Genomic DNA, 16262 nt, shown 5'->3' with positions numbered 1-16262 from the left:
GGTATAATTGGGAATTCGTGGGAATTTTTCTAGAAGGGGAATTAGTACACATTCGTTCACGACTTGAACAACTAACAATGTTTGTGTTAGCATCAAATAACAATTTCTATCTTAGAAGGCAATTCATTTTCGACATTTCTGATAGTTTTTTTTATTACATTAGCACTAATTTGATATTTGAAAATTAATATGCTGATCACAAGAACTTCTTAAACTTTGAATGCCATGAAGCATGAGACTATGGCGTGCCGTTGGGGTATCTACAATTTTAAAACCTTTCTTTGGGGAATCCCATTTGTGGGGTGTACGAACCATAACCTTTGACTTATACTTTCATCACCAAGGTTGCAAAACTTCAAACAACTCTCCTTTCCAGAAAGCTTTTGTGTTCAATAATCTGTCATTTTAGAATGGATATCTTCCTGGTCCCTAGAATTTAGCAGCTGACTGCCTTCCTAGGCTACCATAAATTAACACTGAGAAGGAGGATGAAAATTGCGAGGAAGCCATTATTTCTGTTCTGAAAGATGGCTCGACTACAGATGAAGGGAGCAGTCGTGACGGTTGTCGTCCGGGATTGAACATGGTGAAGAAGCGGATGTGCAAAAGGCGACTTAAGAAATAAATGTTACTTGAAGTGACATTAACTTTCTGGCAAGTCAAAGAAGAACTGAGTGAGATGAATGATAAATTACTATATGGTAGTAAATTTATACTAGCTGCATCTCTGACGCAGCAGATAATTAACCTTGCTTGTTTAATGACATCAGAGTGGAAGTCTCTCAAAGGGTAGGCTAAGGATTAGATGTGTCTGGCTAGTAATCGACTTGGCAGTTGAAGAAAACTCAGGGCCTTCTTTATGAGGCCTTGCGACACTTTTGCGCCGCTGTTGCGTTACTTTATGTGATGCACCGGCAGCGTAAAATGCGCCATGTTGCGCCCTATTTACATAGTGACGCACCTAAGCAGATGCATTACTTTGTAAAGCCCTGCGCTACATTATACCGGCATTAGGTATAATGTATGCATGATGGGCGTTCCCCCGCAAAAAGCCTCGTAGAAGTGGCGCAGTGAAATCTATCAGATTTCCCTGCGCCACTTTTAGGATGCCACTGCGGCAAAATCTTACGCCTGCCTCACAGCAGGCGTAAGACTGAAGCAGGAACATTTAACATGGGACTTGCTCATGTGTAATGACCCATTGTGGAGTTGCGTCACTTTTGCGCCACACTCCAGCACTGCGTCATTACTGTGCCTACAGATATGTCAGAAATACTGATGTATCTGTAACTCCTTGCCACATGGAGCACCGTATAATAAATACGGCACATCCATCGTGTCGCAAGGAGGGCGCAGTGAAGACTGTTGCATCGCTGTTTTCACGTAGCGATGCAACAGTTTTCATAAATGAGGCCCTCAGAGTATTATAGTGCATGTGAAGCAAGTAATAACGTTTACTCGAGAAGTCTGCGCTCAGCGAATTTGTTCCTAGCAACAGTGCCAAAAATCAAGAGGGCACGTGCTGGAGGCCGAATGTTTGCCTACAACGCTGCAAAGCTTTGGAATATGCTCCCATTGATCTCCAATGACGCACCACCTAACGTTTCGGAAACATCTGAAAACGTGGCTGTTCCAGACTTGAGCGTGAATTGTACTTGACTGCCTGCTGTCGTAAGCGCTGGGATGCCTAAGGGTAGCCATGCGCTCTATCAAATGTTAATTAATAATAATAATAATAATAATATTTAACTAGAAGCCACCACTGCCCCTTGAAGACGTACCTGATAAACCTGTGAACAAGGTTGCCTTACGTATCATGGGTCCAGGAGAGGGTATTGGAGGGGATGGATATTGTGTGCTCACCTTCGTCGATAATTATACAAAGTGGGTTGTGACTTGAAAGTCACGAAAGATTTCTTAAAGAAATATCCACAAAGCACTTCAGAACAGCCCTTTACAGTTTCAGAGCTAACGTTAAAATGTGTTTATGGAATGAGGAAAAAGGTGTGTACAATCAGCTAATATGAATACAATTCCAGCTTTGAGAGCACATAGGGAAACAATTTGGGCTCCCAACACAGTCACAAGGGAATCCATCTTTTCATCTCCATAGAGGGAGACAAGTAGGGACTAAACCTTCCTCAGAATGTCCAGGTATGACACAAAATGTTGATGTGAATAAAGAACATATTAATAAGAGAACAATGACGCATCAAGACAAGTGTGCACAGTGTTATACTGAATTGATGCATGTCTTCTAAAATGATTATGTTTGGGTCAGAAAATTGAGTGTGTTCCCTTAGCTTGTGGTCTGTTGTTGGACTATGATGTATAATGGTTCCACTCATTATTGTACTTTCTAATGTCATCCTGTCTCCAATTTAGTTGTGTCATATATATCATTTTACAAGTTAACTATTCCCTATTTTATGGGGGTATAGATTTTGTTATGAGGAAAAGATTTGATGCAATCTCAGATTTGTTTCTCTCCCAAAACCTACATTTAGTCCCTCTGCATTTTCTCCCTCCCTCTTAGGATGTTGTATTTCTCCTGACAGATGTTGTAAAGTTGACAGTTAGGTCTGTCAGTTGGGACGTTACCTGAGTACTATGGCCATGCACAGTTAACGGGGATTCAACAGTTTTTCTTCACCTGACTGGATTGTTTTCTTTTGAACTGTCCATTTGAGGCTACACGTTCAAACTGGGAAGGTAGAAGTTTTGTGGTCGGAGCGCCCAAGGCCTACCTCATATTAGAACCATACCTCACCGCTTGACCTTTAGGAAAGCTCTGAAGACCTGGTTATTTTCCTCTCTTTGGCATCCATGTTGAATAATTTCCTTGTCCTGTCGTTTCAGCCAGTATAAGGCTACATTTATAAATTGTGCAACAGTGCTTTGTATTTGAGATTTAGCTGTGCAATATTTGCAAACTTAACCATCAAAGTAGGAAAACTCCACAGATTTCACAGTTGTGAACTTTGTGGTGTCCCAGCATTGGTTAAGGTTGCTGTGGAACAGGTTTGATATAAAATCACTTTGTTGTAAAAAACACATTTCATATAAAAATTCTTCTACAAGGGTTCCACTGAAATTGTTTTATTTATTTATGATTTTTGCAGATTATTTCCTAGGCAAACCTCTTCCTAGCTGAAGTTTTTGTGGAGAATTTAAGGTAATATTTGAATTTATGAGGCTGCGCTGGGGATTTGTGGTTTCTACAAAGCTTACCTAGCATGTGTTAGTTGCGCCTGGGCATTTAAGAATGTATTTCAGCATTTGAAACTATATCTGGGTACAATATAGTCGTGCCTGGATATGGTTTATGTTACACCACGAGCGTAGCCACCATTTAACTAACAATTTTCTCATATACCTGTGCCCAATCTCATATACCCAATTAAAGCCTTAAATACCCAATTGCAACCTAGATTTTATTAACCTTGCAATTTGTTTCACTTCCTATGATGCCATTAGTGGTTAATGGCACGTGATGTCACTTCCACTTTTCAAGGAAATTTTAGTGAATCAATGTTCACGTTTAAATTGCTGCCCCTGGACTGCTTGCTACCTTGGTCGAGATTGCTCTCAGAATTTAGCTCCCAGTCTGCATGTGCTTATCTAACAATGGGACTTCTTAAGGAAAATAAAACAAACATATTTTAAAAACAGAAATGTTGTTCTAGAGGAGATGAGGGTGGGGACCTCAGAAAATGCAAACTAAGAAAAACTAATTTGAAAAATAATCTATAAAAGGCTCTTTATCTCACTTTTTAGTGTATATGCCAATTGTTTTCCATGGGGCGTAGGGTGCATGGAAATACCCAATCGCCATGTACAATGTTGTCTCAAGCACTCAAGCAGCTTTGCTGCTGCTCTTGTTTGTGGTACAACAAAGGGATGGACAAAAGTCTTTAACTGACGTCGTAGGATGTTCAAGGTGTTGGCTTGGAGTAAGGCATCCAAGGTTTCTAGCAAAGGATGGAGAGTTTTCATCTTGTGACTAATTCCGAAATAAGCTTGGTATAAGAGACTGCATTGAGCCTGACAGTCAGTGTGAGAAGCAGCTTTATAAGCTGAATCTAATTTCTGTTTTTTCAATTATGCAAAGTTGCAATCAAAAGTTAATCGCCTCCTGTTTTAATTAGCAATGAATGCCAGGAAACCTGGCAAGGTGGCAATGGCAGCTAAAACTTACCTTATAAACATCAACCCCTCCATCTCTCTGTATACATTAGAATGGAAAAATAAATTAAGTGGAAGGAAGAGTAAGTATTAAAAAAGTGTTATTATTGCATGATCTTTGCAATGCATTCTCTAATTTCTTATCTGACTTTTGTGACATTAAAGTTATTGAATGCTAGCTGTATTTAAGCCCATCCTCTATTGTGACACTTGTTTTTATCATCTGAGAAAGGTCGGGGAGACTGCAGAAAAGCATAAGGAACTTTAATCAATTGATAAATTGATGTTTGTCCAATATGGGAATGAACACACACACACACATACAAACGCACGTTTATATAGATGTGTGTTTGTATTATTAAACACTAGCAAGTGTGTAGTTATAGTTAATTCAGAGTTTACATCAAGGAGTCGTTTTTTAGGTCTCGCTGAGCCCCGGCGCATGCGCTGGCTCGGAGAGACATTTTGTAGTTGGGATTTTTAAAGTGCTGCCTGTGGCCTAAAGCTTGAGTGCACGTGAGCGTGCACGCGCGCAGCCGCCAATCACTGCTGCGCGTGCACCACTCGCGTGCTTGCCACACAGCGCTCCCCTCCAAGCGATCGCGATCACTTTCGCTTTGATCGCGATCGCTATTACTTTCATTTTCACGGCCGCGCGGCCATTACTTTTATGGCCGCGCGGCGGAATGCTTGTCTTTCCTTGCCTTCCATCCTCTTGTCCTTTCTTCCTTTCATTCTCTTATCACTTGTCTTCTCGCTTTAGTTCATTTGTCAGGTGTCCCAGGAACCCATTGCATTTTAAAATGCATATTTTACAAAATCGTATTTTTGTTGCGAGATTTCCCAAGTTTCGAAAACACCGCAGCCTTATACATCCCGAAAAAAGACTTCTGGGGCCAGAGAGTCGCCACACTCGCGCCTGCACGTCGAATAGTGTGTCAAGACATGACTTAAGATCGTTCTCCGAGGACGGGAGGTGAGCTTCTCACCACAACAGGAATTCTCGGCAGCCTTGTATTTATTCTCTCTCTGTTTTTACCCATTTATTTATCTATTGAAAGAGCTATCGTTGTACAATAAATTATTCTTGTGTATAGACATGCATATTTTATGATTTTATATACAGACACACTTATTTTATTGTGCGCATTACACACTCCGCGGCGCCACCAATTGGGCAGTGAATTGGTGATATTTTTGTGTTTGTGTTTTTGTGTACACGGCATTGCGTGTGCGCGTGCATTCCTGACAGGTTGCTGAGCATAGACACCCAACAGTAGGATAAATTAACGGGAGAACGTGTGGAAAATGCAGCCCTCATCACTTTGTTGCCGTTTAGACAAAACTGGCTTGCCTGATTTGCGCATCAGTAGTCAGCGTAGAACCATGTCTTTTGCGCTCAAGAGTGAGTGTAAATTGTCAAACCCCAAGCACTGCCTGCCCCTCTGTGCTCCCTTCTTGCCTGTGAGGTGCTGGTCATCGGCCGACCGAGTGTGACTCGCGAGTGACATTGCACGGTCTGCTGATGCAGATGGTCTGTGCATTTATACCTATAAACTATACATTTATTTTTGACATAACATACAGCGTGAATCGCCTCTTAGCACACACAAGTGCCATCAGATCATATCTATAGCGTGAATAGCATGTAAATATCGCTTAATCTTTAGTATGTTGTGTATAAAGATATCTATGGAACGAAAATATCAATTATTTTGTTCAGTGCACACACATGCACACTAAAAGCACATGCGGGCGTCGCATACTCTATGTATGTTGTATTTCAAATGTGACTAGGAAAGATTTGTCTAAATATGTAGACACTTGCACGTTTTGCCTCACAAACACGGCGCACACATGGCGCGAACTAAAGCACTCTGTGTGATCTTGGACACAATGACTTCCCTGGTTTCTGACAGCTCAGGTCATGTGAAGCTCGTGTTCTGCATAGTTTACGTTTTCACCCCTTCCCTTTGAGTGAAGGCAAATGAAACGGTTTTGTGTTTACATTAAATGACGGCTTTTAATTCTTTCCAAGTGGTAGCTACATTAGCCTCAAACAGATGACTTTAGAGGCAGCACGAGATGTATAGACTGTTTTTCATTTCTCCTTCAAGTACAGAGTGAATTTAAAAACTGTATCTCATTTACAGAAAATAGCAGCAACTCCATACAACAACGCTTACTTTTATCCGGGTCAAGGTGACTTTACATTAAAGCATGCATTGTGAGAGGACCTATTTTATTTACATATTTCGTAGATGTATATGATCTTCCAAAGAGTCCTTGCAAGCACAATACGCTAAAAATTAATATGAAAACATATGCTGCTTTAAACAGAAGCATATCTATAAATACCTTCCCTGTAACTTTGGCTGTACTACACATTTTACTCAGCATATGTAGGGCACATACATCCTACTGCAGCAGCTCTTTGAGCTACTTTACCAAGCATAACTTTACTAAAGACACCGACAATACTGAAATATTGCTGAAAATTGCATGTAGACGTACTGCTACGTACAAAGTTACTGTAAATGTCATATGTTTAATGGGTCTCCTTGTTCGCATTTGTAGTCTGCACACAATCACATACAAGTGTATAGGACAGGAGTTGGCCTAACAGCTAGAACGATGACCTCGAATCTGGGGAACTGGGTTCCAATCTCGGCAATGACGTTCAACATACTGTGATTCTGGGCAAATCACTAAGGGGCATATTATCAAGAAACGGTGTTAAAATTATCGCCGCTTTAGCGGCAGAAAACTGCTGCTAAAGCGGCGATAATGGACTTGATAATATGCCGCAGAGAATTCCCAAAGAAGCCCATGTTCTGGTGTCAACATGGGCTTCTATTAGAATTCTCACGGGCACATTATCAAGCCCATTATCGCCGCTTTATCGGCAGTTTTCTGCCGCTAAAGCGGCGATAATTTTAACGCCGTGCTTGATAATAAGCCCCTTAATCTCCCCCTGCCTAACAAAAATGAATGTGTGCTCATATAATGCAACTGGTGCTATGTAAAGCGCTCTAATACCCGATTCGGTTAAAGTTCGCGCTATATAAAACTCTGTTAAAAAGAAAAATGTGTACACACCTAGGTTTCGTGTCTTATGCAGGCTGCATGGTCCTTCATGAATACAACCTTTCCATATGCTTATTGAAACCACACATTTCCAAATTGAATGCACATGTTCAGACTTCACTGCACATCTTGAACTGTTTGGCTCCGAGCTGTAATCCCTGCTACAGATTTTGCGCAAAACATCCCGTTTTACCTGCTACAAGCAAAACATTGGGTGAATGTGTCACCTATGTAATATGTTATCTTTCGCAAAACGTTATTACACGTACGTTTTATCTATATATTGTCTGACTAACCATGCATTGGCATAGCCAATAGGTCTCGCCTTTGGGACCTTATAAGTGTTTAGCCATGCAACACTTGATGTTGTTGCACCAAGGATATTGTGCTGGATAACTAAACACTTATAAGGTCTCAAAGGCGAGACCTATTGGCTATGCCAATGCTTGTTATTTCTGATAATAGCTTTGGCAGCATTTTTGAACCAGCACAAAACTTTCCACAAAAAGGGTCATGCGAATTTGGGTTCAACATAGCCATTTTCATACAGATCCGTCACGGAAGGGATTGGGGGGGGGGGAGGCAAAAATCTAACATTGTGTGGAATTACACTAATATACCTGCCAATTTACAAAATGTCTTCACTGTGTGTGGGACTGGTGCCAAAAGCTATATGAGAGGAACTCTGCCCCTGACTAAGCACTCCCACCCACTCCCAAAAAAAAAGGGTCATCGAGGTTGCCGATGATGTTCTGGGGTGCTTTCACACCTTTTAATGGACAGCGACTGCTTAATGCCTCTGAAAACAAGTGTTGGAAATTCACTGTTTAAAGTGGTTTTCAGCTTGTTTTCCCTGTCACCGTGTGATTTCGCCTCCTCATCGGGTGACCGCGTGAATGTAGCCGAAATCGCTTCACACAGTGGCACCGTGTGAGTTGGCAGGTCTGCTCTAAACTTGCCATGAACATAAACTTTACTCAAAACAGTGCCTTTTTTGGTTCGGAGTAACCCGTTCACTAGAGTTTGAAATATTAGCGTTAGAAAAATGTGTTTGGGGAGCGTAAAAATATTCAAAGTTAAAGAAATTTTGACATTTTTTTATGTGTTTTCAATTTGCCCATTACTTTGATGAATGTACACAAAATTCTGAAGAAAATTAGCATGTTTTACTCAAACTATTTTTTACATTTGTGCACATCCATTAAGCGAGACAGTTAAAAGGGGTGGTCAAAAAGAGTTGATTTGCTACCACTGTTTCATCCTTTGAAAATTCAGTGCCAAAGTGCCATTTAAAGTTTCTTTTATTTCATTTTATTGCATATCCAAATGCAATTATAGAGGTTGTATGACAGAGGGCTAAACAATGCGTGCCTCTACAACGCAGCCCGAACAACGAATGCGTCTTAACAACTCATGCCTTTACCGCGCATTCCTTTACCACGCATTCCTTTACCACGCATTCCTTTACCTCGCATGCCTTTACCATGCATGCCTTTAACCCAGCCCCCTCTGCCCGGAGCCCTAAAAACTGACCCCCACCCTAAAACCCAGCGCACTACCCTATAATCAACCTCGACCCCCATGAGCCTTAAAAATTACGCCTCCAACCCCCCAAAACCAGCCCTAGCCCCAATTAACAGATCACTTCCTCTCCCGATCCTTGCTCTTCCTTTGCCCGCCCAGCTAGACTGGTCACTGCCTTAACCACACATATGCGTGGTTAAGTCATATGCGTTGTTAAGGCAAGCGCGGGTCCATTTGTGGGGAAACGGCATGTGTGGCTCAAACAGCGTTGTAAATGCCATTTCCCAATTATAAGGTGCCTCACAGATGGGGCTAATAAGAAGCTTTCCAGCCCTGGGGAAACATTGTGATATGAAATGTGTTGGTTATTTAGAGAGCTACCTTTGATCATACACGACTATTTCAAGGTTAAATAGAGACATATTCATGCAGGCTTCGGGATGGCGTATACTTTAGTTATTTACAGTCAACCCCTGGCATAATATATTAAGTATAACACAATTTTACTTCAAGAGGAATCACATTAGCAATGGAAATCAGTCACCAATTAATAATATGAAAAAGCTAAATACGTAAAGCTGTAAATAACATGATGACATACAAAATAAAAGAGTTACAAAACGATTCTAAAACACACATATTTTATTCAGTACAAAACAGTCTTATTTCATCAATAAATGTCCATTTATTATCATCTATCCAAATACAACAATGAAATATGAATTCACAGAAATATATATACAATGAAGGAATCACAAAAAACCTCAAAGAATCACAGCCAGTTTTAATAATACAATAAACAAAACACAGAGCTTATACTGACTTTAGAAAAGCTCACAGAACAATCTACAAAAAGTATATTGAACACCCTGTAGAGGTCAAGTAATTCAGATATTATATTGCTCATAGTAAGGAATTATAGGGGACTAGCCATGCAAGTGTCAGGTTAGTTAATTATTTTGTTATTTTTCCAGGTCTATGAAGTTTAAATCTGACAATAGGAGGAGAGGGTAAATAAACATATGTAGATGTAAGGGTTGTGTTGGATGAGGATATAGCCTAGAATGCTAGTTTTTCATTGCCTATATCTTTTGTTATCAAGGAGGTAAGGGTAGTAGCATTGGGCGGGGTGCATTGCATGTGTGTTTTGAGTTCTACAAAACAATTTTTTTATTTTATTCAACAAGTATAAACCACAAGTTATTTTTCGCTCAGTGTGCTTAACACATCATTCAAGTACATTAAAATAATATATTTGAAAACAAACAAAATATGTTTCAAAGATGGTAAGCTTGGTATAATAATCCTTTCACTTCAGCGATGAACCGGCAGCCGACACGTGTTTCGTTTCCATGAAACTTTTTCAAGGCTTAGCAAAGTAATCCGCGAGCTCTTAAGATTTATTGTCCTTTATACAATTGTAGTCTTCTGGCAACAATGTATGCTCCCTATCAGAGAAGATTGATATCTCCGTATTTAGAGTAATTTCCCATATTCTCAAGTAGTCATTAAAAATTGGTAAGTTTAACAGCAGCACTTGGGCTTTGATATGCCCCTGTTGTCTGCAAGTTATATCGTATTACCGAGCCGTCCCGGAAAGTCAGACGACTACTTGAGAATATGGGAAATTACTCTAAATACGGAGATATCAATCGTCTCTGAAAGGGAGCATACATTGTTGCCAGAAGACTAAAATTGTATAAAGGACAATAAATCTTAAGAGCTCGCGGATTACTTTGCTAAGCCTTGAAAAAGTTTCATGGAAACGAAACACGTGTCGGCTGCCGGTTCATCACTGAAGTGAAAGGATTATTTTACCAAGCTTGCCATCTTTGAAACATATATTGTTTGTTTTCAAATATATTATTTTAATGTAATTGAATGATACGTTAAGCACACTGAGCGAAAAATAACTTGTGGTTTATACTTGTTGAATAAAATAAAAAAAATGTTTTGTATAACTCAAAATTGAACTAATTTGAGTGCCGAGGTCTATCTTCAGTTTCTGATATCTGCACTTGGTTTTTTAAAACCATAGTGAACTACACCTTGGGTAGTGGGGTGTATTCTTTGACCTTGAGGGGCACCAATACTACATATTGACATCCAATGCACATATGGAGTGATGTGCTACCAATCAGACCACTGCTACCTTTTGTAAATATTATTGCATAGGGTGTGTGTGACAGGCAGAAGAAAAAGAATATGGCATGCATATGGGGTTACCTCGCATTACCTTGCATGGAAGTTCCCTCATGTTTCGTCGTACCAGTTGTCTCTGGAGTGCTGCTAGCTGCCTCAAGAGTTGATGATCCAGGAAAGGCTTCAGTTTCATGTTCTCAACCACAGAGTGGTTGAGAACCAGAGTTAGCAGGTGAGGCTTTTGTGATGTGCAGGAATATATTTTGCCATATACCACACGTCTAGGACATTGTCAACAGGGGAAAATGATAAGTGATCCAGGCAGATGTTTCGAATGAAAGTCAGGGCGCTCTTGACGAACGTCTCGATGTGTGATATGTGAAAAAAAAATTATGTTTGAGGCACCGAAAACTAATGCTTGATACATGTTATGTGAATTTGTAGAGCACGGCTAATCACCATTGAAGGTATCCAGGCCCTGATCCATGAAATTTGAACTTTTGTTGTGGGATAGCTGTAATGAGGAAACATTGTTGGTGATCAAAGTAAATGTTTGGCTGAGTAATACATGGATGATTAATACTACGTTAAAATGATAAACTATATAATTGGAAAAAATAATAAAAATACTCTTGAGAAAACGTAGGATGCGGCTAAGAAATAGAAGTAAAATAACATTTTGGTTTGAGAAAAGGTAAAAAAAGGCTCTTATTCCTGATGATTGCTTGTGTTTAAAAAGCTATGAGCAATTCTATGTGAGGGACTAAAAGTTTTCATGGCACCAGACCAATTACATAAAAAATGGTTTAGAAACGCGCACCCAAAGTAGAACTCATTTCTTAAATCCACATTCTGCAATAGAGATCTTGGAACGGTTGCGCACTGAAGCCTGCACAGCTCCTTGAGAAATATCCTGTGTTGGGACACCCATCAGAAGGGCTGAGGTGGCAACCCATTCTCTCGTTACAATTTACTCTAATTACCACTCAAATATCCTTATTGACTCACAGCCTTATTTATGAGGCCTTACGCCACCCTTGCCTCCCTCTTGTTTGATGCTGCGTCGGCCTAAACAATGCGCCACACTTACAAAGTGATGCATCTAGGCAGATGCGTCACTTTGTAAACCCCTGCGCTACATTATACCTGTGTCAGGTATAACATATGCAGGATTGGTGTTCCGCTGTAAAAAAGGCTCATAGAAGAGCCAGAGGGCAGGGAAATCTATGAGATTTCACTGCGCCACTTCTATGAGTTCACTGCGTCAATCCTTACATCTGCTTCACAGCAGGTGTAAGGACTGACGCAGGCCCTTTTACATGGGACTCGCCCATGTGTAATGACACATTGCTGGAGTTGCGTCTGTTTTGCAACACACTCCAGCAATGTGTCATTACTGCAGCACCAGATACGTCCAGATTCCTGACGTATCTGGTCAATCCTTGCAACATGGAGCGCCGTGGTGTAAATATGGCACATCCATGGTGTCACAAGGACGGCTGCACTGAAAAGGGTTGCATCGCTGTTTTCAACCAGCGATGCAACACTTTTCATAAAAGAGGCACACAATGGCTTGCTCAAAGAACAACCAAATGTAAAGCATTCTCTTCCTCAAACAAACGCTCAATTTGGACACAGCTTGGGCCTTATTAGCAAAAAACTACAAAGTTATTTGCCCCTGTGCTCCATTGAGAATGATAAAGGACGTTAGCGCCCTGTGAGGACCCAGGAAAGAAGGCAGGCAAGGACATTTTCTGATCAAATTCAGACACTACATTTGAAAGACGTAAAAGGATGCTCAGAGCAAAGTACCAAAAGTTGTTACTTAGTGTACTTGGATAAAGTTTAAACTCTATTAAAAATGCTACTAAATTCATGGACTATCTGACAGAAAACCTGTAGTTTTCAGTGGAAAACATGGATGTAGGTGATGTTCATAAGATGTTGCTGTCTGGTGGCCCTGGGGAGAGAAAAACCCAGTGGTGGCTCCTCTGCTATGCCGCAAGGAGCGTCCCCCCCCTACCAGCATCCCAAAAATGCAAAAATAAAACAATAGTAAACGCTTGTTTATCATCTTTTTATTTAGGCTGTCAGAGTCAAGGCTTGGGTGCGGGGCCAAAGATGACAGGCTGGTGGAGGAGTGTTTTGTACTGTAATCAGTGCGCATGACGGTTTGGCTGGCTGTCTCCGGCCGACCAAACCATCATGCGCACTGAAGCTCTCTCCAACACGAGTTGCGTTCCTGGGATTTAAAGCAGGCACAGACTCCCAGTCTACTTGGGAGTACAAATCCATGGCGCTCGGGCTAATCCTGACGCTGCTTTCATGCAACGTCAGGATTAGCCACAGGGATTTCTGGGAGTCTGTGCCTGCAGTGCACAAAGCCAGATCAGAGTGTCGGAGTCAGATCAGAGCGTGGATGCAGGTAAGTTATTTTTTTAATAAATTTTCTTATTTTGTTGCCCAACAACGGTTCTTCCCTCCCCATTGCCGCTACTGGTAAAACCTGCTAAGCAAGCTTGCCTTCACTGTATATGAATTTCACCAATCTCCTTTTGCCTGTTGTGCTAAGAGCAGACTACCATCCAGGAAAACTTGGCTGAGTATTTCTGGGGATTATCTACAAACTACATTGGCTTGATGGAATCAGGTCTCCAATCAGCAGGCCTCAAGTCAGTCTCTCCCCTTATGGTCTCAACGAAAGAACCTGCTGGTGTACTAAGTCAAACACTAATCACAGATGCTCTCTTCATGCTCTTGTGAAGGCTAGAACCAAACATAACAACAGACAGAGACATGGTGCCTAATGTGGAAGATAGTGATGATGTTAGGAAAACCAAGAAACAAATAAATGAAGGCTTGGCCTATGGCTTAGGCATTGTTTTCTGTGAAGAACGACTCAATTTTGCATAATAGACTGATCTGGAGCCTACATGTCTGAGATTTTTCTTCTCATAATAAATCCGGAAGTGGTTCCACACAATGGAAATGCTCAGGTCAAGAGTCAGAGTGAGAAGTCCTACAGATTTCTGCTAATGAACAAGGCCAAAAACTTGGTGATGGAATTTGCCACCATTGACAATAAACTCATTCTTGGTTGGGTTAAATTGAAAGTAAACAGTAAACGACCATGTTTGGATTGTGCGTGCCCAATTTAGGCATTGCCTGAGTCATACTACAAGCAGGTGAAGTGTTCATTCAGCCTTCTCTTTCCAAATCCTCCCTATTTTGAACTTCTCCTGACAAAATTAATTTCTTTCCAGAGCATTCTTTCATGCAGGGGGCCACCAGCCTTACTCAGGAACTCAAGCTAAAAATGTTGGTTCGTTGAGAACTGTTCAAGATGAGTCAAAGATAGCTCTGTACCACTGAAACAGAATGAGAGAGGGGTAGGCAGAAGGTAGGCAGGAATGGTAAAATATTCTACTCAATGTTAGGATTAACTTGCTCCCAACTTTAGTACAACAAATATGAAAGGAATTTTCAAAGCACAGGGGAGTGTGTGACAGAAGATTTCATAAACTCAAGTAATTTAATTTAATTTAATCAATAAATTGGCAAAGCTCTTAATAGATAAACACTCTGCAGAAAAGTAAAAGCAGCAAAGCCTTGATTTAGAAGCTGAAGCCCATTAGGCCAACTCAGTGGTCAAAGTCAGTCCAATTTAAAGTTAGCAGAGTTGGCCGAGCAGACCAAAGGGACTTTTCCTCAAAGACAGTAACTTTAAGTGTTCTCCCAGAATAGCTTTTGTTATTCACAAACCAAGGATGATGTACTTCAAACTATTATTCTCCAAATCGGTAAATTTTATTACATCAATTTCATTAAAATTATTCCCAAACTCCTAAACAGCCAACATGTACTTCAAGGTGGAAACCTTTTTCCAAGGCATTGAGCCGTCCAAATGATGTATGCATAAGAAGGACTCCTGATACTAAATATGGGGAAGAGAATAACCATCTATCGGTGAAAACAATTGATGGATGCAAATTATGTAACAACATCCATATATGTTGTATGTGAGATTACAGTTGTTTTTTGTCACATGATATACAGTTTGTGAGGCCTTGTCAGATATCTTGTCTTTCCAAAGCTATGCTCTTAATCAAAATTTCTAACCCATACTCTATGAATTATCTCTTATACGAGCTGTTATCACCATTTTAGGTGTTCTGTCTAGTTGCGGTGTAGGATGAGAGCTGATGGCTCTGGGACTGCATTTGAGAATGTAGTAGTGTTTATATCCTCTGGCCTTCTGCACTCCTACATGCTCATTTCCATATTATCTTTTGGCATTTTATGAGACAGAGTGTCATTCCCATATTGCAAACAACATAGGGTCTGATTTAGAGTTTGGTGGACTGGGTTACTCCGTCACAAACGTGACAGATATCCCGTCCACCGTGTTACAAGTCCATTATATTCTATGGCAATTGTAATAAAACGGAAGGATATCAATCACATTTGTTATGGAGTAACATGTCCATTAAACTCTAAATCAGGCCCAAAATGCCTTAATTTCAATTCACGACTCTAAAAATGTGAATTCTAAGAAATTGTTATTTTAGTCCTGCATTTCTTTGTACATTACATGTTGTGATTTCTTACTGGTGAATAGCTAAACACAAAATCATGTCTTTGTTCATCTGTCCTCTAGACCTTAAATGAATATCTAAGATTTTCTTTGTTTGCTGTGGCCTATCCCAAGGAACACTTCAAATTGAGCATTGCATTTATTTCACAGCAAGACAACTACCCTCACCATTTAAGTGCGTGTCTTGGCCCGATGTTGAATTTCCCTTAACAAACCCGGGATGTGAAATTTGCACATTGACTGGTTTAAGAATGGTAATGCAATTAGTGATGAAGCCTATGTATTAGCTGAGTAGTTAATTGCAAATTAACTACCCTGCCCTCCTTGAGGCTTCTAACATGATTCCTATGGGGACAAATTCCTTTTTTTAATCAGCCATTAATACATTGCTTTCTGATTTGCGAATAAGTGTGGAATCCCCTTCCTTACCACCTCCTATTTGTGATGTGGAAAAGGTTGCAAAAGCTCTTTTATGAATCTGAAACACTTGTCTGACTTCTAAATGGGCTGTTGTACATTGCCAAACACCCTTCTTCAGTCTATAAACCTGTGATTTTGCAAATCCCATGAGTTGTACATCTGCTTCCAAGTTTATTTTGGAGACACTGGTGTAAACCCTTACCTCCCTCTAACGAGGGAACTGGAGGCAAAATTTCCAGCTGCAAATTTTCATCATCATATCTGTATTTCTGTTTCTATCACAACCTGATTTCTATTGTAGTAAAGCATT

The sequence above is a fragment of the Triturus cristatus genome, chromosome 10 (genome assembly GCF_964204655.1).
Source record: "Triturus cristatus chromosome 10, aTriCri1.1, whole genome shotgun sequence".
In the NCBI taxonomy this organism is placed as follows: Eukaryota; Metazoa; Chordata; class Amphibia; order Caudata; family Salamandridae; genus Triturus; species Triturus cristatus.
Note: the sequence above shows the minus strand (reverse complement) of the source record.